The 27546-nt window shown below is 43.9% G+C and overlaps 1 protein-coding gene across 2 annotated transcripts in view; it reads left to right on the top strand.

Annotated features, from left to right (window-relative positions):
• Positions 1-27546, top strand: part of Disp1 (dispatched RND transporter family member 1) — a 151619-nt gene that overhangs the window by 32303 nt on the left and 91770 nt on the right. The window contains exon 1 of one of the 2 annotated variants that reach the window (XM_087209848.1): positions 789-10865. The exons of the other annotated variant lie outside the window; for it this stretch is intronic. The gene's annotated coding sequence lies outside the window, so the exon portion shown is untranslated. Of the gene's footprint in view, positions 1-788; positions 10866-27546 lie in introns of those variants that run through there. 2 annotated transcript variants of the gene reach the window in all.

The raw sequence follows: 27546 nt of genomic DNA, 5'->3' as shown, positions 1-27546 counted from the left end.
TGTTTTGGAATTAGTTTTAAGTTCACTAGGAAAATAATATCCAGACTGGCAGCATTTTGGGTTTCTTTAAGCTTTGAAGGGAGGCCTGTCAAGTATGAGACGGGTGAGGAGACTTTCCAGTTGGCCAAAGAGCCAAAGTTGTTTTCTTAACTAAAATCATGCTCCACATGAATCATCGTGACAACCTGAAGAATTTAGAATTCTTCTAAGAGGAGATAACCAGGTGAGGCTTTCTTCATCCATCCTGCCACGTGTGAAGGTCTAGACAGGGAGCTGTGAAAGCAGTGCACCAGCTCTGCACTGGTAACTGTGGTCTCAGATAAAATGTGCATTTCCAAAGGCCTGGACCCTGCTAGGTAGCAGTCAGACCCTGCATCTGATCTACTCCAGTTAGCCTGGAGCAGGGATAATACAGCGGCACACACGTGTGTAACACAGGCTGGCTGTGCGGGGCTCTGGCTGTAACTAGTGAGTGTTTCCTCTACCAAAGATCTTTACCCTGGAGAAAAGAAATGTATCTGTTCATATAAAGTCCACAAGTAGTAATAGGTGCAGGGAGGGTTAGGGTACGAGGGACAGGCAGCACACTTACTTCAGAATGCCTCTACCAGTAGTTAGCTGCGTTCATTTAGTCTCTGTTAATCTGCTTCTGTGTATTAATTGTGAAGTTGGTGTCAGGCTGTGGTTTATAGCTGTTCAGAAAAGAAGCAGTTCTCCAAGTTGAGATGTTTTATACCTTGAAACAAAAAAGTTGCTATGAGAACGAAAATATGTAGCAACAGACGTTGGCCACGCCTGTGAGGGGAATGAACTCCTTCCCGGACTTGTGGGTGCCTGCTTAAGCAGGCAGAGTCAGAGCAAGTGGAGCTCTGTTCCCACGGAGATGGCTTTGAACTTGGGGTTCTACAAAACACGGTTTGAATACACCTGACCTTGTCTGACTCTTACTTTAAAGATGAGATGGATGGTTTTGCCCTACTTTCTCTTGGGGGACCGAGGGGGGTCCTATAGTTGAGCCCTAAGGCCTTTGATTTCCACTGTAAATGGCTGATATTATGCCCTTAGAATTGTGCTTTGGAACTCAAGCGGTCAGGAGATAAGTAGCTGTGTCCATCTGCCTGGGTCACAAGATTTTGGGAACTAGGAGAGTGGCTTCCCCACCCTGACCATCTCTTTATGTCCTGGAGCAGTGGGCTGGCTCCGTCGGAATCATCTGTGTACTTGTCAGGGAGCTCGTGGGGCTCCTCTGAGGAGTGCAGTAGAGTTGCCAAGAAGAGGGGTCCTGTGGCCCGGCCCTGGGCTAGGGAGCTTCTGTTAGATATGAAGAAGAGCAGGGACTTCAAAGGCCCGCGTTAGAGAGTGTGCCAGCTGCTGAGGTCCCGTCACACCCACGAACTGCGCTGGGATCCTCCTGCTTGTGCTTCCTGGGGTGTCCCCTTCTGTACCCCCTCTGCCCTTCTGCACGAATTCCTTTGCAGAGCACAGGAGAGAAAGGGTTTGTAACACTTGAGTCCCAGGCTTTGGAAGCTATTCAAGACCTGCTAGAAATGACAAGTTTAAACAATTCATATCTGAAAACCCTCAAAATCTTAAATCTTCCACCTAAATGGAAAAAAATATATACTAGCTTCATGAAGAAGAATATGTGTGGAAGCAAACAGTGAACAGAGCCACCTAGAAACCAATACACTGTAGCCAGTACCGCGCCTTAACCTTTGTGGGTTACATGTGGAGCTCGTTACTGTGTGCCAGTGGAGAGGCCTGTGTCCCCCACTTCTTAAGCCAGGGTCTTCATTAGACCAGGGCATCCTGGTTTTTACAGTTAATCTCATTTGGCTGCTAATGTCTTCCATACTTAATGGAACAAAATTTGAAGGGAAGACTGGCTTAATTTTGTAGCATGAAATGCTTCTTTATTTCAAAATATTTTTTTCTCCCTACTGTTTGAAGGTATTTTTGGGGAGCTATACTATTTTTTTTTTGGTACCAGGGATCAAACTCGGGACCTTGCGCTTGCGAGGCAGGTGGCAGAACCACTGAGCTAACCCCAGCCTGTTTGAAGGTATTTTGGATAATTCAAATTTCACATAAGGTAAAGTTAAGAATACTATAATTTATTGGCTACAAAGGTATGTGATTTGAAAAGTTCCAACCTCATGCAACTGGAATTTGTTTTCCAATTATAGGAGAGGCAAGACTGACATTCTCTGATTTCAGAAAAACTGCAGCTGCTTGCAAGAGGAGAGCTAAACTAACAATATTTAATATTTTGAAAAATATGTCCTAAGGGAAAAGATTTTTCTATTCAAAAAGATATTAAATTATTTAGTTTGGCAGCTTCAGGATGTGAATACTCTGAGCCCCATCACTGTCATTTATTTCATCTCACATGCAAATGGAAAAAAATGGAAAGACTTTATTCTGACATGCAGTCCTTTATTAGAATCATATAAGCCTTTGGCTGCAGGGCCTGCATGCTTAATTTCTCAAAATTTTCAGCAAATAGAGCTGCAGCCAGAAATTCCTCTGCTGGGATTCCTTCCGGTCCAGATGAAACTAATAGTTCCAGGCTGTGCTGCTGTCAGACGTTACTAATCCAGGTACGGCTGCTTACTGGTTTTAATTTTCTTGCTCTGAACTGAAAGGCAGTGCTTGCTCTTTCCCATGAGAAGTCAGTGATAATATGCCTGAGATCCCAGCCACTGAGGACAGTGGGCTTTTCCACATGACACAACGCGGCTTTGTCTTAGGGCCAGCATAGATAGGAGCTTGATGATGGACATAATGCAGCAAAAGACAGGCACATAATAGAGTATTAAGGAAAAACAAGGAGGTATTAGATATTTGCCTCCAAGTTTCGGAAGTTGGTATCACGGAAAGCAGCTGTTGCCTGCTATAAAATATCCATTGATGCCACTTGCCATTTTGGGACAAAAAGTTAAATTAAGTGGACAGTAGGTTTTTATGCTTATTTAATTCCTATGGGTAATAATAGAACTTTTAGGAACATTCAAAATGTTATCAGTAGTTACCGTTTGGCCCAAAATGGATTAATTTCACATTTTAATTTGTGTCAATTGATATTTAAGCACAGCATGCTTTAGAATAAAGATCATAGAATTTGGATTTAGACAGTTCTAAATCTCAGCTGGTTCTGTGACCTTATGCCAGTAGATCTCTGAATCTCCACTTAAAAGCTTAGTTTATAAAATGGGAAAATACATTACGAGTTGGTGTGCAGATGAATAATATACTGTCGTGGGTATGAAGTGCCTAGGGCATAGTTGGCAGCCGGCAGGTGGTAGGTTTATCTGGTGTCCACGTGCTGTGTACTTGCTGTTTATATTTGTACTGATCTTCTAGTTCCTTTTTAGGCCTCCTTTTTTTTAGTCCAGCTCTATTCTCTTGAAATTTAAAATATGAAAGTACTCAGCATAATGGGAAAATGAGTGAGTAGAAACCAGGTTTGCTGGCACTCCTCCGGCAGCTTCCTGTGACTTCCAGCCTGCTGAGTGCCGTGTCCTGAGGGGCTGTCACCCTAGGGAGGCTGGGTCTGCCTGGCTCACAGACCCGCAAGTGTGGAGCCAGAAGAGGGGACATCAGCCAGGCCTTCTGACTAGCACTGCAGTGTAGCTGGGGAGCAGTGCTCACCAGGGGCTTCCTGGAGCGCAGGGGTGTGCAGAAGAGGAGCGGTCACAGGCTTGGCAGTGTAGCAGTGAAGGGAGCATGCTGGACTGACCTCCTTCTTCTCCCTTTCCTGCCTTCCTTGGGGCCCCCCACTAAAGTGAGTGCAGCACAGGGGGGTGGGGACAGTGGGAGAGAAAAGTTGAACAAGACTTGGGAAGCGGGGAAGTTACTGCTTGCAGGGTGGAAGCCACTAAGGTCACTGAGGGACAGCACCCCCCAAAGCCACCGAAGGCACCGCCAGCACCTGTGCAGGGGGTCGAGCCAGGCGGATGAGAGCAGGAGGGGAGATGTCTGGGTGCGCTCCCACTCCACGCGCTCAGGTGCCCTTCCCGAGCGGCACCTCCGAGCTCCTCTGCCTGCTGTTAAGGACAGCAGCTGTAGTGTGGGGTGCACAGTAGTGATAGAGACAGACCCAGCGAGCCCCGTCCTGACTGGAGGAGAGGCGGGGAGCGGGGCCAGGAGGCCGAGCCTGCACAGTGGAGCAGGGGCCCTGGGGGAAGCGAGGGCCCAGAGCGAGCTGGGGTAACTAAGGCGGTGTGACCTGCATTTCCGCAGGATCAAATCTGCGCCCGTGCTTGGAGTGCTCTCCCCTCCCCTCTGCCTCAGGACTGGCGGGGGCTCCTCACCGCCCCTGGCCCACAAACGGCCGTGTGCTAGAGGGCGGAGGTGCCACTGCCGGGAAGCAAGAGCAGTGGCGCCGGCGCGGGAGAGCAGGGCGCTGCCTCGTCCCGCAACTGTGGTGAGGCTCCCGCGCTTTGCTTGTCCTCGAGTAGCTGCTGCTCCTGTCCGTCCCCTCACGCTCGGACTCGAGCAGACGCGGGAAGGTCTGGAGCACGAACCCAGAGGGGCAAAATACAGGAAAGAGCAAAAGACATTTCAAAACCCGGTAGTTAAAATCCTCAGAGGAAAGAAGAGGAGGTGAGGTATCTATGAAAGCGCACCAGGGTACTCTGGGTGGGATTGTTTGAAGACCAAATAAAAGCTTCCGGGTGTTCAGAAGATTGAGAATAAGGCCTGGGAGATAAAATTGAGACTATCTTCCAAAAGGTAGACTTTTTTAAAAGCAAGGAGAAGGGAAAGGGAAATAAAAAGGAGATGAGAGACAGAAGAACATACAATTAGTGGGGAGCTAGGCTGTCAGTTGACTAATAGGAGTTCAAGGGAGAGTGGAGGAATATTGTTCGCCCAGTCTGAACCCTAAATTCGGTGAGGGTGAGGGACATGTTGTTGGTCTTGTTCACTATTCAGTGTCTATTGTTGATTCTCATGTATACATATACATATTTTTTCCTGGAGTTAGAGCTCATTCTCAGCAGTGCTGTACCACTGAGCTACATTGCCAGCCCTTTTTATTGTTTTATTTTGAGGCAGAGTCTCACTGAGTTACCCAGAGTGGCTTTGAACTTTCAGTCCTTCTGCTTCAGCCTCCCGAGTAGCTGGGACTATGGATGTGTGCCATCACACCTGGCTAGATTCTCAAGTATTTTGACTGAAATTATCCACGTATCATATATAGAGAAAGATGCATAGAAAAAACAAGCAATTTTTAAAAAGTGCAGCTAATTGGAAACTTTTTTCAAGAAAGGAAATTCAGTCATCATTGTTTAAGTGATTCAGGTGGGAACAGTATTTAGCCATGATAATGTAAAACACCAAATAATTTAACCAACAATTGTGGGATGACCACCATACTGACAGAGGGGGAAACCCATAGCACCTGTCACAGGAAGTCATGTAGTGCTAGCACTGTTAGGGCTTAGAAAGCAGTTAGGGCCTGAAGTAGGTGGAGGTGACTGCTGAGAAAGGTGGGGCTTTTAATCCTGAACATGTGTTGCTTTGGTGAAAACAGAAACTTGCAGCATTTCATAGCCCTGGGCCACGTCTTTCCCTACCTGAGGCTGCACCTGCCACTGTAGTGGCTCTCCCCAAGACAGGGCCTCTTTTTGCTGCCTCCACTGCCCTCTGGTCTCCTCTGGCTTGTGCCGTGGTGACTTCCCTTTCTAACCAGGAGAGTCTAGTAAGGCTTCCGTGCTGTCCCAGGCTCGTGAAGCTGAAGATTACCGGTGTGCTTCCTGCTTTCTCAGTGGCTGTCTCAGGTGTTGATTGACATGCCTCTCACTGTGCTCTGCGGAGGAGATTGTGTAGTGTTTCGCAGCGTGGCTTTTGGGTTAAACGAAGCCACTCGTGAATCCCAGACTCCTCAGCTGCACCGTGGGAATGCAGTTGTCCCAGTGTAGTCGAGGTTGTGCACCTTAACTGAGGTAAAGCAGGTACCGAACTCAGAACTGAGGCAGTGCAATATGTTCGTTGGTGTTGCTTCTGCCTCACTTTTGCGTGATGCTGCCATTTCCTTTCAAAAATACAATCTAGGGGCCGGGGATTTAGCTCAGTGGTTTCACCACCTGCTGCACAAGCGCAACAGCCCGAGTTCAATCCCCGGTACCAAAAAAAACCCAAAAAAATACAATCTGGTCATAATGTAAGAACTTTGCTATTCATAAGGATTCAACAAGTGATAGTAACTCAGTATATTTCTTCAGTTCTACCCTTTTATGTGTCTGTATCTACCTCTTCCCTAAGTGTTACCACTGTTTCCAGCGTTAAATGCTCTCTCATTTGTTATTTCTTTTTTTGTGTGTGAAACTGGGGATTGAACTCAGGACCTTGCACTTGCCAGGCAGGCTGGACCTGGTGCCGCTAAGCTAAATCCCCAGCTCTCTCATTTGTTATTTCTTATATCATCTTAGTGTTCTTTAAAATCAGTTCAAAAAATGATTAATTTCTCATTAAAGTAACATTTGAGATTAATAATGCAAGTTACATTTCCCCCTTAAATTATCTAAGAGGTCACATAGTTTCTAAAGCAGAAATCCTGTTTCCCAGGAGACTGGTTTTAGAGAGTGTTTATTGTATAACTTCAGTCCAGGGGGAGAAGCTCTGTGCTCTTCACTACATTCCCTCCTGAAGTGGCCTGGCAGCCTCTGCAGAGGGGAGTCAGCGCTTCAAGGGCTGGGAGGCCCTGGCAGGAGGGGTCTGCGCCCAGCACTGTGTCCAGCCTGGAAGGGGGCGAAACCTTAGCTGTGGACAGAACAGCAAATCCAGGAGGGATTAACCATCCTGTATATTTCGTATTTTGATATGATTTCAAATTTAAGAGTTACCAGATCAGCACAGAGAAATTCTGCAGACTATTTACCAAGGTTTACCTATCATTTATGAGTTCATATGTGTATACTGTTTTTCTGAGTCATTTGAGAATCAATTTCGATACTGCACTTGGCTTCTTTCATCTGGACAATTCTTCAGTCTTTTTGTTCTTGACCTGAGCGTCTTTTGAAGAGCTGGGGTCACTTATCTGAAGAGTTTCCTTCGTCTGGCGTCCTCTTCCTCCTGTGCTGTGGGGCTTGGCAGGCAGAGCAGGGAAGGAAGGCCACTGTGGGCTTCTCTGGGGAAGCGCAGGAGCCAGCGATGCCAGTCTTGCCCTCAGGGTTTGCCCTCGCCCAGTGCTGCTTGTTCCTTTGTGATTTGTACATAAGTTGGAGGGAATTGCTTTGGAGCTGTAAACACCTTGTTCCCCACCCACCTTCCTCCAGTAGTTTGGTCTCCATTATGCACCCTTCCATATTTATTAGTTGGCATTTGACTATGAGGAAGCTCTTCCTTCTCATCTTCGTTTTTTCGTGCATTCATCTGAATGCATAGATCCTTACTTAAGAAGTACAGTACATTCTACTTCTGTCGTTAAGTATTTGATGCTTAAGTTCAGATTTGGCCATTGGGAGCCCTTGCAAATTGCCTCTTTGTCTTTTCCTTTTTTTGAGAACATCTTGCCTTTATCAGTATAGCAGGATGTGCTGAGTTCATTTGTACTTTCTTGGCCCAGCCCTGGACTCAGCTCTTTTCTAAGGTGCTCTGGTTCCTGGGTGTTTTACAGTTGAGTGCTTGGCGTGGGCATTGCTACTGATCTGGGCATGCAGAGCCCTTCAGGGATCCAGCTAGGAAGTCTGTGAATGTGTAGAGGTGCATACCCTGGCTTCATCCATATTCAACCAAGACTTCATAGTGATTATTCCAGTTCCAGCCGGGTCCTAGGATTCGTTGTAGTTTTTTTCCACAGTATTTGTAACTTTTGTTGCCAACAGTGACAAAATCCTTCTGAGTATCATTTTGTATCTCTGCCGTCTTTCCCTGATGCAGCGCTGTGTGATAAATGTATAATTTACGCCTGTGAAGGGTGAGCAAGGGAACAGCAAGACCAGTGCTTGGCACAGAGCAGCACTGAGGACAGCTTGCTCGAAGGAACTGTTCTGTTCTTGCCAGATCTCCCTTGTTTTCCTTTTTTATTTTTGGTGCTGGGGACTGAGCTCCAGACCCCAAGTGTGCTGCTCAAGCTCTGCCATTGGAGCTCCACACTCAGGCCTGGTTTTTACTTTCCACCCATATGAGATCTGACTTTATATGAATACTCTTGCTTTCGATCAGTGAAAGCATGAATCTGAAAAATAATTCAATTATATGAGCAGTATAGCCTTTTACCAATAAGAAAAAATAATAAAACAAGAATAAAGGCACTCCATAAGAAAAGTAGTCCCTTTGTTTTTGCTTTTAAGAAAACCCAGATATAGGCAGCACTACTGAAAAGATTTCAGCATTTCTAATTGTAAAAATTGTAGCTTGCGGAGTTTGGCTGGCGATTTTTCACATTTGTCAGCTCTGGTGAGGTGAGATATGTTCTTCATCTGAGTTCTCTTCCTAAGCCTCCTGCTGCCAGACAGAAAGAATTTCCACTTCCCTGCTGCTTGTTATTAAGCTGCTCTAAACAAGAAGGCCCGAAGGTAACTTAGGAGCCAGTGAGGAGAAATTTCTGATAACCTTAAGACTCATTCCCAAATTACATTGTTAACTCTGTGAGCAATCTGGAGAGAAACAGTGGGGTTTCATTCACCTATGACCTCAAAGGTTATAGATTTACAATTTCGGACAGCCATTAATGGCGGTACTTCTTGAAGTCGATTCTTTTTTCTTGAATCTTCTGGAAATGTGGTCTATTTTTCTCTCTGATATAATTAAATCTAAGCACTTATTTCATGCATAAAAACTATGGTTCTCTGGGTTTGCTTTTTCTCTTTATAACCTAAAATATTTTATTTTTTTGGTGCTGGGGATCGAACTCTGGACCTTGTGCTTGTGAGGCAGGCCAACCTGAAATATTTTAAACAATACATACAATGAAACTTCTGGTATAGAATTCATAATGTATAATTTCTCATACTAACAGAAAAGTAGGAAGAGTAGGAAAGGAAAGGGAGTTAGTTTTATATTTAGTAAGATTTTTTTCAAAATTGGCTGGGAATTATTTTTTGTTTTAAGGACAGTTTTCTCCAGCATGGCTTTTTAAACTCTATACAGAAACATTTATTTTAAATTTTCTTCTTCATACTTAAAAGAGGGAGTGGGTCTTTTGAAAATGAATTAAAAAACCAAAACATATAAAGGACTTAGGTCTTAAAAGCCTTTTCTGTTTAAAGAAAAAGAACTAAAATGGCAGTTGGTACAAATAGTATTTTCCCAGATTAGGTTTTAGAACAAAGTTCTATACAGTAATGTCTTTTAAGTATAGACATTTAGGGTTAAAATCTGAAGAATATCATTAAAGTTACTTTTGTGTAGGATACGGTGGTGGTGCCATATCATGGATTCCCTGCGCCTTATCGGTTTCCCCATGAATAGAAAGTGTTCAGGCATCAACCTCAGGTCGTTGATTTTTACACACACACACTTGCCTCGGCCTAGTTCCAGGCAGCCAGAGTTGGGTTCCATTTCTCCAGGAGCCTCCACTGAAGCCTGCTGTGGGCCTTTCTGGCCAGGCAGCAGCTTCTTCCAGGAGTGCAGGCCCTAAGGCGGGGGCCAGGTGAGAACTGGTGAAAGTCACCAAGGGACAGGGGCTCCGGAAAGACGCAGGGCCACCTGGGCTCCGTGGGGCTCCGTGGGTCCCTGTCTGACTCTCCCTGCTGCTGCTTCGCCCCTTGAGGGAAAGAATGATGGGAGGCGGAGCAGAGCAGGGGCCTTCTCCAGGTGCTGTTGGCTCAGCAGGTGCCATTTCCTGCCCTCTGCTCCTTCCTCCTCCTGGCCTTTTCTGGGCCTTCCTTTATTGTCATTCTTTTTTAGAGGAGCACTGGGCCTCTGTAGAGTGATCAGTACCTGGTGTTCTTGGGACAGCTTTATGTTTCATTCCTCTTTGTGTATTTTTAAGGTGAAGATTAGGCAATTTAAAGTGCAGGTGTGTTTTAATATCACTTATGAATAGTTATGATATCAAATAGTTCATTTTCATTCCTTTCCTATAAATTTTGCAATTTGGCAAGCTTCTTTGCCAGTTGAAGTGAAAACTAATGTTCTTTTCAGTCTTTAAGAATGTAGTAGAATATTTACAAAAATGATGTATGAATCTTTTAAAAGATGTATAACAAAAGTTAACTAAATTCAGTCTGGTTATGGGGAGGGCGAGACTAAACTAGAAAACTATCTGAGTTGCAGAACCATAGAATTACACCAGCTAGGCTGGGCTGTAGACCAACTAGCCCTAGTATGAAGCACAGGGTCTGTGGCTCATTGCACATTGCTCAGGAAAGATCTTCTGAATGAATTAGTGATTCTTAGAAGCTTTTGGTTTACTTCTTCATTTTACAGAAGAAGAACTTAATCCAGATCTGGACTAAAGCAGATTTAGAGCACTGCCTACTTTATGGCCATTTATCACTTCTGTAGTTTTAACAGAAAATTAATTATTTTCAAGATATGTAATAATTAGAACTAAGCCAAATGCAAGGGATTTTTAGATGCACAGTTTCAATGAGTTGACCCTTGTGGTTGTGGTTACCATTGTTTGTTGGTAAATAGGCTATTAAGGTGCTCTTGTGGAGGTACTTAAACACTTTGCTTTCTCATTGTTCTCGTGTTTTTTTTGTATGTTGCTCTTACTGTTAATTTGTTAGTAAGCCCTTTGTGTGAGCTAGACAAAGGCTCTTTTAGAGGTCTCACCCTCTGGGGCTGTCCCTCGTAAGGGAGCATGTGTTCCTCAGTGCGGAGTCCACGGCTTCAAGTGCGGAGGGACTTGAGCGATTCTCTAGCTCCAGCAGTTCGTGAAGCAGAGGAGGAAGGGGCTGCCAAGCAGTGAGGTGACTTGTCCGTGTCACGGGGTGTGAGTGGCAAAGCCAGAGGTGGAGCCTGGGTTTTTACGATTCACTTTCCATTGTACTTTTGTTGTGAATAGTTGGCTTCTCACTGCAGTTTGATACAGAATGTCCGTGTCTTGGTGCAGGTTTATCTAGTCAGTGGCATATGTTAACATATGGATCATTGGGGAAATACTTAAAATAAGCTTTCTTCTTCTCTCTCTGCTCAGGCCAGCTTGCCTGTTGCAGAGGGAGTTAGTGAAAGGGAGATCTAAAAGGAAGGGGGTTTTAGGTTGTTAGCAAAGATTTGAAAAGGGCCTGACCCCTCTCAAGGGCAAGGAGCATGATGAAGAAGGAAATAAATGGTGCTGTAGTGATATGTGCGGTGGCTTTGCAGATAGTAAGGACTCGGGTTAACTCTGTGTCTGCTGAGTAGACGGCACAGCCCTGACAAAAAGCCAAGTTGCAGAGTGGTTACAACACGGACAGTAAAACCCTGCGTGTGTGTATGCATACGTATGTGTTTGCATGTGCATATTTTATAGATGCTACGTTTGTACATATTTGAATGAACCTGGAAGAGTCAGACTAGTTACATAAATTATTCACAAAGTAGGATTTGGGAGAGAATTTTCACTTTTTTCTCCATTTATCTTTGTATTATTCAATATGTTACAGTAAGCATCTATTACTTTTGTTATTAAAGAGACATAATAAAAATTAAAATCCATTTATAGTTTTTTATGCTTTTTAAAAATGAGCTTAAAACAGTGATATCAGCTAATAGAATTTCCCAAAGGAAGAAAAACATAAATGATCTGGCCACAGATTGACTCCATCCTGCCAGTTTTCCGGACTCTGGAGCTCTTGCAATGATGTGTGTACAGAAAGGAGAGTTTGAGGATGAATTTTATTTTATTTTATTTGTTTATTTTTTTGGTACCTGGGATTGAACTCAGGGCCTTGTGCTTGGGAGGCAGGAGCTGGAACCACTGAGCTAAATCCCCGGCCCAGAGGATGAATTGTGGATGTGTTTTCCCTAGCATGAAAGTTTTCATGGACCCATAGTCTTTTGGACAGTTTCATCATATTTTATTTCTGAAATCTCTTATTTAACAGTAAGCTGACTAAAGTTAGGATATTCACCAGTGAGAGAGGGACATGTTTCCCTAGAAAAAGCACGGTCATCATCCTTTTGATTTAGTAAGACTGGACCCATCCTTTTGCCTAGAGATGAATTGCTCAATGTAGTTACTGTTTTTATTTAAAAGGGAAGAAATAAACTCTTTGCATTTTGTGAGTCTGTATAAGTTGTAACACCTTTAAGCCTTGGGTAACTTCAAGTAAGTGTTAATGTTCTTGTAATTTTCCAAAGCGATGCGTCTGGTCCTAAGAGGTTGTTTGTTTTAAATCGTAGGTACTAATAAAAGAAAAATATTTTTGGATGTAAATATTTGCTGGGAATGTGTTAGTCATAGGTTTCACAGAGCACTAACAAAGGTGTTCTTCATATAAAATCTAAGAACTAGGCAAGCTAAAAATTGTGAGAAAAATATAGTAACAATTTGAGTGTACATATTTGGAATGGGGAAAACAAGTACTAACCCCTTTCCTGGTTAAGGTATGTGTTATAATCAGCCCTTCTTGCTATAAATTCTCCCTTTTTTATTATTCAAATAGCACCAAATTAATATTTCTGTTTTGTAACCAAGACCTTCAGTTCACAAGGAAATTCCTTCACTCTGAGGGGCTAATAAAGCTTGCAGAAACCCTGGAGTGTCTAATGTAAAAGCTAATGACAACTTTAAGATGAGCTGATTCAGGCAACAGAAGAACAAGGCAGGGGCTGGGGATGTGACTCAGTGGTAGGGCACTTGCCAAGCACGAGCAAGGCCCTGGGTTCAAGCCTACTGCTGGGAAAAACATGGCCCAAAATAAATAAAAATGAATTGTGCATGATGAAACAATAAGAAAAGCAGAGGGATTTATTCTTGTCAGTCTTTTTTAGCTTTTTATAATGAAGCCATTGAAGTTAACTTTTCATCTAATATTACAGCTCTTAAGAGAAAATTAGATAATTATCTGGCCAAAGGAAACTCTGAGACTTTACTGTTTCTGTGGATGGGGTAAGGAGAGGATGGACGGTGAGAGAATTCGGGGTGAGCCGCTGCCGTTTTCTGTGCACACAGTCCTGTTCCAGCAGGTTCTCTCCCTCGTGACCCACACTGGTGATTCCCGCGTATGCACGAGGAGACACGCATCACAAGGTGCCTCTTGGGGACGGCAAAGTGCTGGGTGGGCTGCATGTGTCTCTGCAAGGGCCAGGTGAAGCATCCGAAGGTCTTCAGGCTGTGGAATCAACTCCGGCAGTTACGAAGAATAAAAGTAGAGCTGTGTATGAACCAACTTCTCAGACAGCATTGAGCCCAAGAGAAGCTGCAGAGTGCTAGATGGGACCTGCTAGGGTTTCTATAAAGCTTGAAAACACAAACAGTACACGCAGTGTTTATGGGTACATGTGTGGGAATCGCTGTCAGATATGCATGGATGAGCCCACAGAGCCAGGATGGTAGTTACCTCTTTGGAAGGATAAAGAGTACGATCCCAGAACATTCCACAGGGCACAGACTCCATTCTACATGTAATATTTTATTAAAAAACAAAAGCAGTGTGAAGATTTTATCACGCTGGGGCAGGCACATGGGTATTCATATTAGGCTCTTCATTTCCTTTATGTTTGAAACACTGTGCACAGGATAGCTATGTGAACATGTTGTAAAAAGAGAAGGAGAGAGAGAGGCGAGGGAGAGGGAGAGGGAGGAGAGACCAACCCTGCAATCAGGCCATGAGTTTGTACAGTCCCGGCTTTTTCTTGACTCTGGCTTTGGACCAAGTCAGTTTCCCTCTCTGGGCTTGTCACTCATCTACAAGATGGGGATGATGCCTCTCCCCAGTTTGTTGTCAGGACCAAATCGCTTACGTAGAACAACTTCTGCAGTGCTTGGATGTGTGAGTCCGAGCAGTGGAGCACAGTGAGAGCTGGCAGCATTGCCCTTGCCTGGGTGTGACTTTACGGTCCAGGGGGAGGGCATAAAAGGAGATTTGAAATACGGCGCAGACCTCAGGGCGGAGAGGGTGTTTGGGCTTCAGGATCACAGGTGGTTGTTATTTCACAATTGTGCTTTCCTGTGTGGTCCCACTTTCCTTCAGCATGCGCGTGCTGCTATTGTAAGCAGAGAGAAGTGAACATTATTTACTTAAAATCACTTCTCCAGTGACCTTCAGTGCTAGAGAGTGCAGTCTGCTCAGGACTCTGTAGCAGGCTCCTTTTCCATGGGAAGGCTATTTATCTTAGTGTTTTTGAGGAGGGTAGCTTTCCATTTTCATTGAACTACTTGAGAATAAAGATGGTTTGGTAGAAAGTGTGGCTTTCCTATGTAGAGAAAGAAGACTGCATGCAACTTGGTGGGTTGTCACCCTAAATGCATCGGAAGGGTTACAGAAAACGTGTTCAGTATGTAGAAAAATAGGTTTTAACTTGTTCTTTTTTTTTTTGGTACCTGGGATCAAACTCGGGACCTTGTGCTTGCGAGGCAGGCAGTGGCACCACTGAGCTAAATCCCTGGCCCAGTTCGTTCTTTGAGAACCCTTTCAGGCCTAGAAACCCAAGCTGAACTTGTCAGGACCCTTTGAACTATTGATGCGGTGGCTTGTAGTTGCTCTCTGAGTGATGTTGGTTTCTCTTCCCTTCCATGACTTCCTCATGGACTCAACTGGCAAAGGCCTGTTTGTGGTAGGTGGAGTTTGCAATTGTAGAGTCAGCAACACATCATTTTCAGTTGTTATGGTTTTTTGAAGCTTTTTGCAGCTGTGTATACTGTTAGCTTTGGTTTAAAGGAAAACCATTGTCTTAGCAATCATTAATTGTATATTTGGAGGAGATAAAAGATACACTTCTATTTTAAAAAGAACAGAATAGAACAAATTATTGAGTAAATACCAATTTATGTATGTGAATGTTTGTGTATCCAACATGTACATGTAACATGAGACTATTGTTTTGAGTCAGAACACTTACAAAGGTAGTAAAGACTAGACATAAAAGGGAAATTTTAAGGTGGGGAGAGGTATGGATATTAACAATTAACATTTATAAGGATAGTGGATATTTTCTATTGAATTGAAAATTTGACAGCTCTTTAAAGAAATATTCCATGAACATATAAGGAATTACTTGATTTCCATCTCAATTTTTTCATTATGTCTATTTATCATGTGTCTTCAAGTTGTGAGATAATCAAGAATAAAATAATTATAGGTTAAAAAGAATAATCACTTTATTTTTCAACAATGTTGTCTCATCTTTCAAGGTTCAGCCTCTCAGTTAAATTCTTCCTATGAGGCAAGAGAATTTTGTTTCACTCTTGGGGTGTCCTGGCCGTTTGCATTACAAAGGAGGGGTCCCTCTTCTACTCTAGTAGTCTGGGAATGGCAGATATTTAGAAGAACTCCAATACAATGGGGGAAGAAGAAGGAAATTAAAGTTTGGTGGCTGTTCTCTGCACTAGATTGAAAAGTCTCTGTCTAGGGAAAAAAGAAATACTGTAAATTTGCAGGTTAATTTGAAGGGACCAAAGTTTTGTTACTGTACTTTTATGAATGACTAGAGAAGAATATTCTTTGTTTCTTTTGTGCCAGTTTTAAAACTTCTATCTAGAGTGTATGGTTTGCCATTTCCCATTTCTCTGATTTGGTTTTCCATGGAATTTGACAAAGAAAGGAAGCATTTTATGATAGCGTTACATAAATTCCTTATTTTGTTATGGCAGGCTAAACCTACTGGAAAAAATTTTGACAATTAACAATATATTAAACAGCAGAATAAATCTGTATAAATGTTTAGAAATACACAGTGAAGAGCAAAAATATTAGAGAAGCTACAAGAGAAATTTTTAGAAAGGAAATTTTTCAGAAGGAATATAAAGATCTATCACATGGAAAGACTAGTAAAATTTTAAGAGTGTAATTACACGAGCCTTTAGAATACAGTACGTGTAACCTCAGTGTAACAAAGACTCCCGGGCCAGTTGAACTGATTGGGAGGATAGTTTCATGCATGCTGCATCTGTGGACAGCGGCCAGTGCCAGACACACCTTCCCCGCGCACAGAGGCCACTGCGCCAAGAGGCTCTGACTGTCCTGCAGTTGGCTGTCACTAGATGGTGACCACTGGATCTGAGACCCAGGCTGTGCCTTTTGGCTGGGCCTCCTACAGGGGTGGTGTCGTGGGTGCCCAATCGATGTCGAGCGTCTCACTGCGGATGTTAACCTGGATGCTTGCTAAGGGGTCTGCCCAGCGCTTACTCTGCAGAGAAGAGCCACTCTTTTCCCTTCGGGCGCATCTCGTGGGGAGACACTGCAGGGTTATGCACATAGCCTGTTGCTCCTCAAACTTTGACTTCCTAGTTTTACCATCCATTGAGGATTCTTTCCTATAATAACCACCACCCTACTTGCCTGACGTGACTTTCCCGTTTCCACCATTCTTTCTACACTGGATAACTTGGAAGCTGCCATATCTGTTTATGTCAGTGTGGCCTTGTGAATACTTACTTTAATCCATCATTTTAATGTGTTAGTATTATTAATTTTTTTTAACTTTAAAAAAATTCCTTTATTGGTACATTTTAGGTATACAATACATTTACATTTCTCATTGGGAACTTGTACCTGTACATGATGCATCTTGGTTCTTATTTTTTCCCCATTCCCTGCACTCCTTCTCCCTCTCTATCCGTCCCTGTTTACAAAGACTCTGTTTCCATTTTTTCCATTTCTCATCATTTTTCCTTTCCTTTCATTTTTTTCCCCTACCCCTTTGGACCTTTTCTTCCTATTTCACATTATCTGTTATTCATTTTAATCATTGGTACAATTTAGGTATATAATATAGTGACATTCATCATTGGAAATTTGCACCTTTGCATAATCCATCTTGGTTCTTATTTTTTCCCCATTCCCCTGCCCTCCCTTCAACCCCTCCATCCCTCCCTATTTACAAAGACTTTGTTTCCATTTTTTCATTTTCTCATATTAATTCCATTCCCTTCTTTCCTTTCCCCTACCCCTCCCACTTCCCCTTCCCCTTCCCCTTTGCTCCTGTTCTTCTTATTTCACATTATCTATTGTACCTTTTAGTCCTTATTTACACTTTCAGTTTCTCACACTAGAGAAACGATTCGGTATTTACACATGTGAGTCCTATTTATTTCACTTAAGAGTGTCGCCTCAATGTGGATCCATTTAGCTATAAATGTCTCTAATTTCTCATTTTTTATGGCTGAGTAGTACTCCATTTTATAAAAAACCCCACATTTTCTATATCCAGTCTCCAGTTGATTGGCAATTGGGCTATGTGGACCCATGTTCATAGCAGCACAATCTGTAGTAACTAAAATTTGGAAACAGCCCAAATGCCTATTATTAGTTTATTTTGTTGCTCAGATTGTTCCATTTTTGGCCTCTGGAGGGCGTTTGAGTTGGCATCTCTGTCCTTTGCACGTCTTCCCCCATCACCTGGACACTGTAAGGCACCAGCAGGTGGTCCAGGCTGTATTTCACCTGCACAGCTGTTTTGTTTTGTTTGGTACTGGGGATCGAACTTGGAACCTTGCCCTTGTGAGGCAGGCGGTGGCGCCACTGCGCTAAATCCCCGGCCCTGCTCAGCTCTGTATTGAGGAGTGATTCTTAGAAACCCAGATCTGGGTGCCAGCTGTGCTCCTTGCCATACTTGCTGCATGACTGACATTGCTTTTAGGGCCTTTGAGTGGCAGAGCTCACAGTCGTACATGTAAGCGCTAGCGAATGCACACATGCACTGGTGTCAGTATCCATCTGATTAACTCCATTCCAGTCTAACAGGACAGGGCTCTCTTCTAACCGTGCCCCCTTTCTCCAGCAGTGGGAAACCCGGCAGTCAGTGTCTATAACATATTTCCTACTTGTTTAAACTTGTCATCCATGCAAATCAGTTCTCAGCTGGAGGCAGTTTTGTCACTCGGGACATTTCCCAGTGTCTGAAAACATTATTGGTGTCTGTCATGGTTGGGAGGAGGTTAGTGGCACCTAGTGATGGAGGCCAAGAGTGCTCCTGAGTGTCCTGCAGTGCAGATGGCCTCCCCATAGGGAATTACAGGGCCCATCATGCCAACGGTGCCAAGTTGAGAAACCCTGCCAGAGGTAGCTCAGAGTCGCTAGTCTGTACTGCTGTGAGAAACACCTTACTGATTAGACAGACTGTTTGTGTACAGTTCTTTTCTTCTATAACTTTAGGACACACAGCGAAACAGTGTCATCCAGAGTTAGCCCTTCTCTACTCATTTAGTATGCTTCTGTTATTCAGTTGTGATATAGTCAGGATTGTGTGTTTTTTGTGTGTTCAGCTGTCGGTTCCACCTGGTATTATTTGTTTGTTTACTTTTGTATTTTATGAATATATAAGACATCATGATATTAGAATCAGAACAGTACAAAAAGGTGTACTCAGAAGCAGGAAGCTGTTTTTTAGAAGCTTCCAGAGGATTGTGATATTTACCTGTTTTCAGAATGCTGGACAAGTCCAGCCCACAGGATTCGGAGTCCAAATAGCCCTGACTTTAAATTCAGTGGTTCTGTGAGTTTTGTGGAGTTGGATCAAGTACTTTCCCTCTTTGAGTTTCCAGTTGCTGCCTTTTATGAGGCAGGTGGTGGCGGAACCATTGAGCTAAATCCCCAGCTCCAGTTGCTGCCTTTTAAAGATCATTGTGAGGATGAGGAACAATGTATATGAGATGCTGATTACAGTCCTGCACAGTAGACCTTTGGCGGGAACTCAATTTGTTCACGAGGGCTGATTGTAATTCAAGTTGGTTTAAGTCAAGATTCTTTTTTTCTCATAAGAAATAATGGAAATACCCATAATGTGTTCCAGACCTCCCAGAGCACCCCTCTTTTTCATAATAAAAAGGGTTGTAATGTGTGTAATTCACTAGAAACACCAATAATTTTCCTAGGGTACTCACCAAAAAGTTATAAAATGTGCCTAGTTTACCAGAAACAACAATTTCATACTGTACTCACCATTCAAGTTGATGTCTTTGGCTTGCAGGAAGGGAGGATGAATGGAAGGTGGTCATTGTTTGGAAGGAGAGGCCCCTTCCATGAGACTGTCTGGAATCTGGCTCTCTGGTGTCCTTTCTGTCCTTGGGAGAGTCTGTAGCCCACTTGGGACCTGCTTCTGGCTCACTAGGTCTCGACCTTTTCAGAACTGAAAACTAGTCTAAGGTTGTCCGTTTCTGTCTTTTCTTTAACACTGTTCTTTAGTATGATGTGACATTGTCATTAAGCAAGTGAATGCAACGATTGCCTATTTCTCTGGCTGGGTGGGTCTTCTCTACAAATGTTTGTGGCTCTGCCCATTTTTCCAGGATTTCCTTTCTTTCAGAAAAAGAACTTTGCTGCACTGATTATTGATATTCCCCTTCCTCATCAGAAAGCTCCTCTGCTGCCATTCTCTGTTGCTCAGCCAGAAGTTGCTGAAGTTCCTCTGTAGACAGTTCCTCTGAGTGTTCCTCTACTGGTTCTTCAACATCACCACTGTCTAGCTGAAAGCCTGTGGGCTCTGTTATAGTGACAGTGTCATCAACTTCAGGGTCAATTGAAGGTTTGGGCTCCTCTACACAGTCTTCAGAGTCTCTCTCCTGTATAATTTAAGGCCATACTTTCTTACAGGCAGATCTCAGTGTCTTAGAGACATTGGCCCAGGATTTCTCAACCCCGCACTGGAAAGGATGTTGTCATGTTCCTTCCAGAACTCTTTAAGGGTTGAATCTGTGTCTGATAACATCTGGAAGCACTTCAGGAACAGTTTCTTGGTGTATAGCTTCTTCTTTTTTTTTGGTACTGGGGATCGAACTTGGGTCCTTGCGCTTGCGCAGCAGGCAGCGAAACCACTGAGCTAAATCCCTGGCCCTGTGTATAGCTTCTTAAAGTTAGCTATAACCTGCTGGTCCATAGGCTGCAGTAGAGGAGTTGTATTAGGTGGGAGGAACTTGACTGAAAGTCATGGGAATTCTTCAGCCAGTTATTCTTTCAAATCTCATGAGTGAGCAGGAGCACTGTCCATGATAAGGAGAGTCTTGAGTGGTAAACCTTTGTTCTCTAGATATTGCTTAACAGAAGGACAGAAAGCCTCCCTTATCCCTTCAAGAAAAAGTACTCTTGTTGCAAGGCTTTTGCATTAGATCTCCACATGACCCCTAGCCCATTCTTCCTGACTTTATGTTTCCTGAACACTCTGGGGGTCTCAGAGAGACTATCTTGAGGTCGCCACTCACATTGGCACATAGCAGTAAGGTTAGCCTATCCTCCATAGGCTTGTGGCCTGGCATTTTCTTCTCTTCCTGGGTAATGTACGTTCTCCTGGGCATTTTCTTCCAGAAAAGGCCAGTTTCATTACAGTTGAGAACTTGATGAGAGCAAAAGCCATTTCTCTGTGTCATCTTTTCAAAGTGGTGCTTGTAATTTTCAGCAGCCCTTTTATCAGCACTGGCTGCTTCACCATGCCTAGTTATGCTGTGAACCCCAGTGCTTGCTTTAAAATTGTAAAATCACCCTTACTGGCACAAAATGTTTCATATTATCACTTGCTGATAGATTATCCTTTACGAGATCTGCATTTATAGCCCTAGCTTTTTCACAAATTATAGATTCAGGGTATATAACCTGGCATCTGCCTTTCATTTATCCACACTAATAATAGCCTTTCTACCCTAACACTGGTGATTGTGACTTACTAATTTGAGTAACACCTTTAGCAATGCTAGCTTCCTTACACAAGTTTTTTCTCTGTAAGATTGTTGAGATGGTGGATTTCAACATGCTGTACATAATAGATTGGTCACACAAATGCCACTCTCATATTTCTCCATGATTTCCTTCTTTTTTATTTTGATAATTTTTTTATCCTTCCCTTCATTCCTTACCTTCTTTTCTAGCTTTATTGGGGCCATTTTGATAGCAGTAACTGTAGCAATTATATAAAGCACTGACTGAAATTGCATCCACAAATGTGCATCTGGGTTCACACTGACACTTACGTACACTTACATACACACTGTGAGTCTTTGTTTACAACCACACAAGTGGCCAGCATTTGGGTCGTAACTCAAGACTTCAGCTGTAAGTTAAAACCAAAATTCCAGTCATAACCCAAGTTTTTTGTATGTGAGGCCAGTCATAACTCAAGGGTCCACTGTACTAAGTGGGAGTCCAGATGATAGTTTTTTTATTCTTTCATATATTTGTTTAGTAAATACAGCATTGCTACTGTGTACTGAGGCACTGTAGTCTTTCTTAATAACAAAAAATAACAGACACAGCTCACGGCTTTGAGTAGTTGACATTTTAAGGGTTTTGTAGAAGTTTATAGAAAATCTAGTGATTGTTGCTTCTAATGATGTGCGGTGCAAGAGGCTAAGATTCATAATTTTATGAAAGGTTTTCTGTAGACAGTTAAACGCAGACTGTATGTTCAGCTTTTCGTTACTGTAATGGGACACCCAACTCAGCCTGCTTAGGAAGAGAAGAGGTTTACTTAGGTCCCAGTTTTGGAGGTTCAGGGTGTGGATCTGCAACGGTGCTGACCTTGACTGTGCAGCACCGTGGGGACAGTGGCCGCAGAGCGTGCTTAGTTGCACTGGTTACATCCTGCGCCAGGAACGGTGAGATAGGAGAGACAAGGCTCACTCCATCTACAGCAGCCCTAACCCCAAACACCAGGGTCACTGCCAGGGGTGCAGGACAAGTGCCTCATACCCAGGACCCGCCTCCTAAAGCTCTCGTGGTCCTTCTGGGCCTCAGTGCTGAGGACCAAGCATCCAGTCACAGTGTGTCCTGTGTGTCTGCACCACACGGCAGACAAGTACGGGCCTCTGTTGAGCCACAGCATTAGAAGCAAAGCAGTCTGGAGAAACAGATCATTGTGTGTGTCTGACTCTCAAATACAAGCCATTTGCAGTTTGCACACTGTTTGAGGTTGAACGTTCTAGTGAGAGCTGGTAGGCAGGAGCAGAGCTCTGCACCCAACGGGCTTGAGAGTCGCCTGGGATTTGTGAGAAGCAGGTTTGAGTCAGACTGGCAGTGGGGCCAGAGCAGGTGCCTGTGCACTGGGCGCCAGTGGACCAGACCTTGCACGGCAAGGCGTTATCTAAGAGTGGACTTTGCACTCATGCTTCTTGCTGTGAGTTCAGTTCTTCCACTTAGGAGAGTCTGACTATTACTAATGATTAGTGTCACTCAGTGTCATAGTGGAATGTTGGCTATTGAAGTCACCACTAATAGTGGTTAAAACATTTAAAATTAACATTTAGTATATCAAGACAGCCTCCAACACTGGGTAGAACTAAAAAACAAACATCAATATTTAGTAATACAGCTAAGAATGTGTTTCCCCTGTTTGAGTCCATATATTCTTGTGAAATTGCTTTCACAGTGCATGACAGCCACTAAAACTAAATAAACTGAAATTAGAGGAAGACTTGCAGATCACTTTATCACTAAGGGTTAAAGCTTTCTGTATTGCTTCTTGACCTTTTGGGTGAGATCAAATATAAAAAAGCATGTGTAATAACAATGTTCTCACTATATTAATATATAAATAATTTAAGTGAAAGTTTTTTAATGGAAATTTTTTTCTTTACTAAGAAACTTAAGACTTGAGTACATCAAATAAAACCCATTTCTGGAGAAAAGGAATTAAAAAAATCACAATAGAAAAACCTGTCTGGGCCATGGCAGAACTCAGAGAATATATTTTTATAATTGAAAAGTTCTAAGTGCTTAGTGCAAGGTTTTGAATCTCTGATAATTTAGAATAATTTAAAATACTATTTATTTCATCTATCCCCTTAAATTTCCAATTTGTATGTTTGAATTTATCTAATTCATGGCATAGAAATATATTTCTATAGTTTCTAAATTGTGGACATATGCTCAAGAATGGATAAAGAAAAGGTGGTGTTTATGTATAACAGAGTGCTATTGTGCCATAAAGAAGGATGGCGTGAATCATTTGTAGGAAAATGGATGCACAATGAGATCATAATGTTAAGTGAGGTAAATCAGACACACAAGATTAAATAACAGATGGTTTCTTTTTCATATGAGACACCCACAGCACAAAGAGCAAAACAAAATATAATAGGAAGTAGGGAGGGGGATCTTTGTCCAATGGGAAGTAGAACAAGGGATGGAGGGAAAAAATGGATAGAGGCCGGGGAGGGAGGGGAGGGGATGAACATAAAAGGGATAAAGGGCCAGGGATGTGGCTCAATGGCACCGCACCTGCTTGGCAAGCGCAAGGTCCTGAGTTCGATCCCCCGATCCCCAGAATAAGTAAATAAATAATGGAGGTGTGTTAGGACACATACCACCTCCCCGCAAGGAGCGTAAACATGTACTACACACATGGAGCAATAGGAAGGTCACACACACACGAGTTGGAAGAGAGCATTGAGATTCCACTGTGTAGCGCAGAAAAGATGAGTTTCTTTTGAAATAGAATACTGAAGGTGAGCGTTCATAGCTTGCCAGTTGACTAAGTGAAAACCTTTTCAGGACATTTCCAAGATGTCTGATAGTTAGAAAATTTGTGATCACCCCGTATAGTTTAGCTTGAATTGGAGTGCCTTTTATTTGGAGCTAAGTATCTATGGTAATGAAAGATCCTCCTTCTCCCCAAGCACTGAGAGTAATTTGTGTACTACATTAAGAAGATTGACCTCGTTGGAAGTAATGAGCATTCTGGGGTCCTCAGAACACACAGAAGTTCATTCTAGGGCGAGTTCTATCTACCACCATTTACTGGAGTGGAAATTAAAACAACTGAGAAAAGCTTACTCATTCATTTGTTGAAAATGAACCTATTGCACATGTTATTCAACATGAATCACATATTTCATGTACAGTAACACTTGTTTCTCAAAATAAAAGCATTAGACTAGGGATGTTGTTTCACATTGTTTGCATTTGCTTTCAAGTCTGACTCAGAAGAAGACGGGCAGATTCACCTGTCTGTTCCCATGCTCTGTGTGTCACAGCGCCCATCACCTGGCCTCTAGAAGATGCCACCGGGCACTGGGGGCCTGCAGCAGGAGGGCAGCGATGACTTGACATTACTGGGAAGCCACGAGTCACATAGCAGGGATACATGGGAAGGACAAGGGAACTTTTGGGAGGGGATGGGTCCCGCTCTTCCCATCACCCCTGTGTGTCTAATGCCTGGGCCTGGTGGTCTGACCACAGCACAGTCTCAAGCTGCTGTTGTGCTCTAAGGAGCCTGCAGGCCTGGCTATTGCGACTCCATCCTGAGGCCCGGGCTCTTCAGATTCGCCTCCAGCCACAGTTTTGATGACTTTATTTTTTGTGCTGATTTCCTCAAGGGCATCGCTCTCTAACTGCATATTAATTTCTATCTAATTTAGCTGTCTATAATACTAATTCCAATATAGCTTTTTTCAAAGCTAACTGAAGAATGATAAGGTAAATGGATAGAATTTGTGCAGTTTTGCTTATGATTTGTTTATACTTGTTGTTGCTGTCACTTCCGGAGGGTGAGGCAGTTGCTGGAGGGCAGCCAGATGAGCAGGAGCGCAGCACCCAGCGTGGCCCGGTGGCATCAGGCCTTGGTGGCAGATGTGCGGGAAGCCTTAAGGAAGAGCATTGACAGTGAATTATGTCCCAGCCCCTGCAGTTCCAGGAAGCTGGATGACATCTGCAAGCACTGTCCATCCTGGAGAACGTAGAGCACGACCTCACTCTATCCCCCAAATCCCTCACAGCAGTAACCCTTCCTCTTCCGTTAAATTCTTTGTTCTCTGCTCGCTTGCTGCTGACTTGGCCGCTCATATGTCGATGCACAAGTGAATAAGCAGCCTCTTTGCTCACACAGTGCCTGCCCTGGTGGCCCTTCTCTTTAATAGTTACTTCCTGTTATAAGCAGTGATCGCAAGACAGAGGAACAATTAAATTATGATTTAATGGACAATAACAATTATTAATGGAAGACCTCACAGTGATCATATAAAATCATAAGCTTTTTTTGGTACCAGGGATTGAACTCAAGACCTTGTGCTTGTGAGGCAGGCGTGCTACCACTGAGCTAAATCCCTGGCCCATAAGCTTGTTTTTTGTGATATCCAGGCCCTTGGTTGAGTTTTGTTCAAAAAGAATGAACACAGTGTTATTTTCTCCTGATGAAATTATTCCTAACTGGTGTGACAGAATGAAACCTCTTGTCTTGTTTTACAGTATGGTGTTTCATAGAGCCCTCTCGATATTTAGAAAAGAACATCCTGCAAGTCAGCTTTCTGATGCTGTGATGGAACACCTGAGATGAGCTGCTGGAAAGGAGGAGTGGTTTATTTGCCCACAGGTTCTGAGTGTCTGACCCCGACACTTGGCCCAGTAGGTCATGGTGGCAGAGGGAGGAGGCAGCAAGAGAGCAGGAAGGGCCCAGGCCTCAGTGTCCCTTCCTTACTGAGGCTCCACCTGCCCAGGCCCAGCAGTGCCCAGGGCGGTGTGCAGGCCTCTGTGTGCCCTCGAGGGAAATTGCGAGGGCTTTGCCCAAGAGTGAGTTTGAAGGCCCTGCCGAAGTGATGGAAGGAGATGCTGGGAGGGAGCTGCCTGGCCTGGGGGAGAAGCCCCGAGAAGAGCCCTGCGGTGCGTCCCTCCTGCGCTGTGTGGGCTGAGCTGCGGGTTCTCACTCCTTGTTGTTCCTGCTCCTGACAGCAGACAGCTGGGCTGTGCAGAGGGACAGCCAGTGTCCAGAGTGCCCCAGGACAGGATGGCAGCAGCAGAAGTGTGACGGAGTGCCCTTAAAATGGGAATGTTTTAAAGAAGCCTCCGTTTCTTTCCTTGTCTCAGCCCTTGTCCCGCCAACCTCCAGCCCAGCTTCCTACAGGCGACCCTGCCGTGCTGAGAGTGTAGACTGAAGCTGTCCCCTCAGCCCTGGCCCCTGGTGCCTCGGGTTTATAGAACCTGGAAAACCAGATGTGCAACAGATTTTTCTAGCTGGCTCCCCTGGGCCCACAGCCTGGCAGGACCTGCACCTGAGTACTTCTGGGCTTTTGTTCTCCTTCTGCTCTTGTAAGTTGTGATCCTTCTGTGGTTTTGGGGAAGGCAGATCAGTTGTCTTCTCTGTTTGGCCAAGCTGCAGTTAAACCCATTTTCCTCTTTTTGTGGTTTTCCTCTGATCCCCTGTGCAGGCAGTGACCAGTTCGATCAGTGTAGATAGACCCCAGATTCGGGCCGCTGCCTTGGCCCCTATAACCGCGGCGCTGGTGACAGCACCGGCATACCTGCAAGTTTGCGCCCATGCTGGCAGGTGGGCGCTCGTGCTCACATGGGGAGACGTTTACCACTGTCTTCTCTGTGCCTTACCACACACTGAAGAGTCAGCACAGCCTCAAACGTATTTTTAGCTAAAGCTCCATGCCTGTAGGAAGACAAAGCTTAGCTCGCCCTGGTAAGACCTGCATTTCTTCCTTAAGGAGGATTAACTTGGATGGGAGTCAGATTCGGCTGGTGGGGGGCCAGCTCTTTGAAGTTCTTAGCTTGTGGGGACTCCCTCTGTCAGTCCCAAAGGTGTAGGAAGTGCTGTGTACTTTCATGTCAGGACGGTGGCCAGAGACCACGCGATGTGGGGTTTCCTTTGAAGAAGGTGATCAGGGAGACCCTCGCTTACCAGGGAGTCCTTGTCAGCCAGTCTTTTGACCTAGGAAGGCTTGAAAGAAAAATTTTTTCCAAGAGGAAGCTGAAAATAGCTGCAAGGAATCCGAAACAGCAAGTTTGCTTCCAGGGTGAGGAGAGGGAGATGATTTGGAGTTAAGCTGGTTTACCTAGGCGCAGGGATTAGTTAAAGATGATTCCTGTGGGCATTTGCAGTTAGGTGTCATGCATCTCAAAACATTCCAGCAGGGGTAGGTTTATGGATAAATGTACAACTGTGCGTAAACTCCGAATGTGTAGATGAGATATTTTCAAAAGCTGACCAAAAAGGATCTTGAGTGTGGAAAAAGTAATCGTGGAAGCTGAAGGTTCAGTATCAGAGATACCCAGTTATCAAGTTTCTTCCCTGATGGCAGATTCACGGGAAACTGGAAACTGAAAGCGGGTGTGTGTTGCCCCTTACCCCTTGAAATGGTACTTGTTCAGACAGGCACATTTTTGAAATACTTGTTTGAATACCTGAAGTATAAGCCTGTGCTTCCCTGCCTTCTTGTCAGCCTTGTGATTGACCGTTGCTTCTGATCATAGTTAGACCATCTGGATGGTTTTCAGGCAGTGGAGATTAAAAGAAATTTGTCAAAGTATTTTCTCTATTACTCGTAAGTTAGTATTTTTAAATACCTGTCTTAGTTTCAGGTATAATAGTTTCCTGAACGAGGTGATTTATATAAATATCACATTGTTTTCACTTTTAATGTTTTTTTTCTGTTCAAAATATTGATGTGTCTGAGAATAGCAGCAGATCTTTTGTCCTGACGAGGCTTTTGGCATGGGTTTGGGGAGTGCGGTAGTGGAGGAGACATCGTGGAGCCAGGGCCACGGGTGTCACTTCACCGACAGGAGACCTGGGTTCAGCGGG

This window comes from Heterocephalus glaber, unplaced genomic scaffold, assembly GCF_053883595.1.
Source record: "Heterocephalus glaber isolate CG9 unplaced genomic scaffold, H.glaber_assembly_v1.0 deba00001067, whole genome shotgun sequence".
Classification (NCBI taxonomy): Eukaryota; Metazoa; Chordata; class Mammalia; order Rodentia; family Bathyergidae; genus Heterocephalus; species Heterocephalus glaber.
Note: the sequence above shows the minus strand (reverse complement) of the source record. Positions and strands in the feature narration are given on the sequence as shown.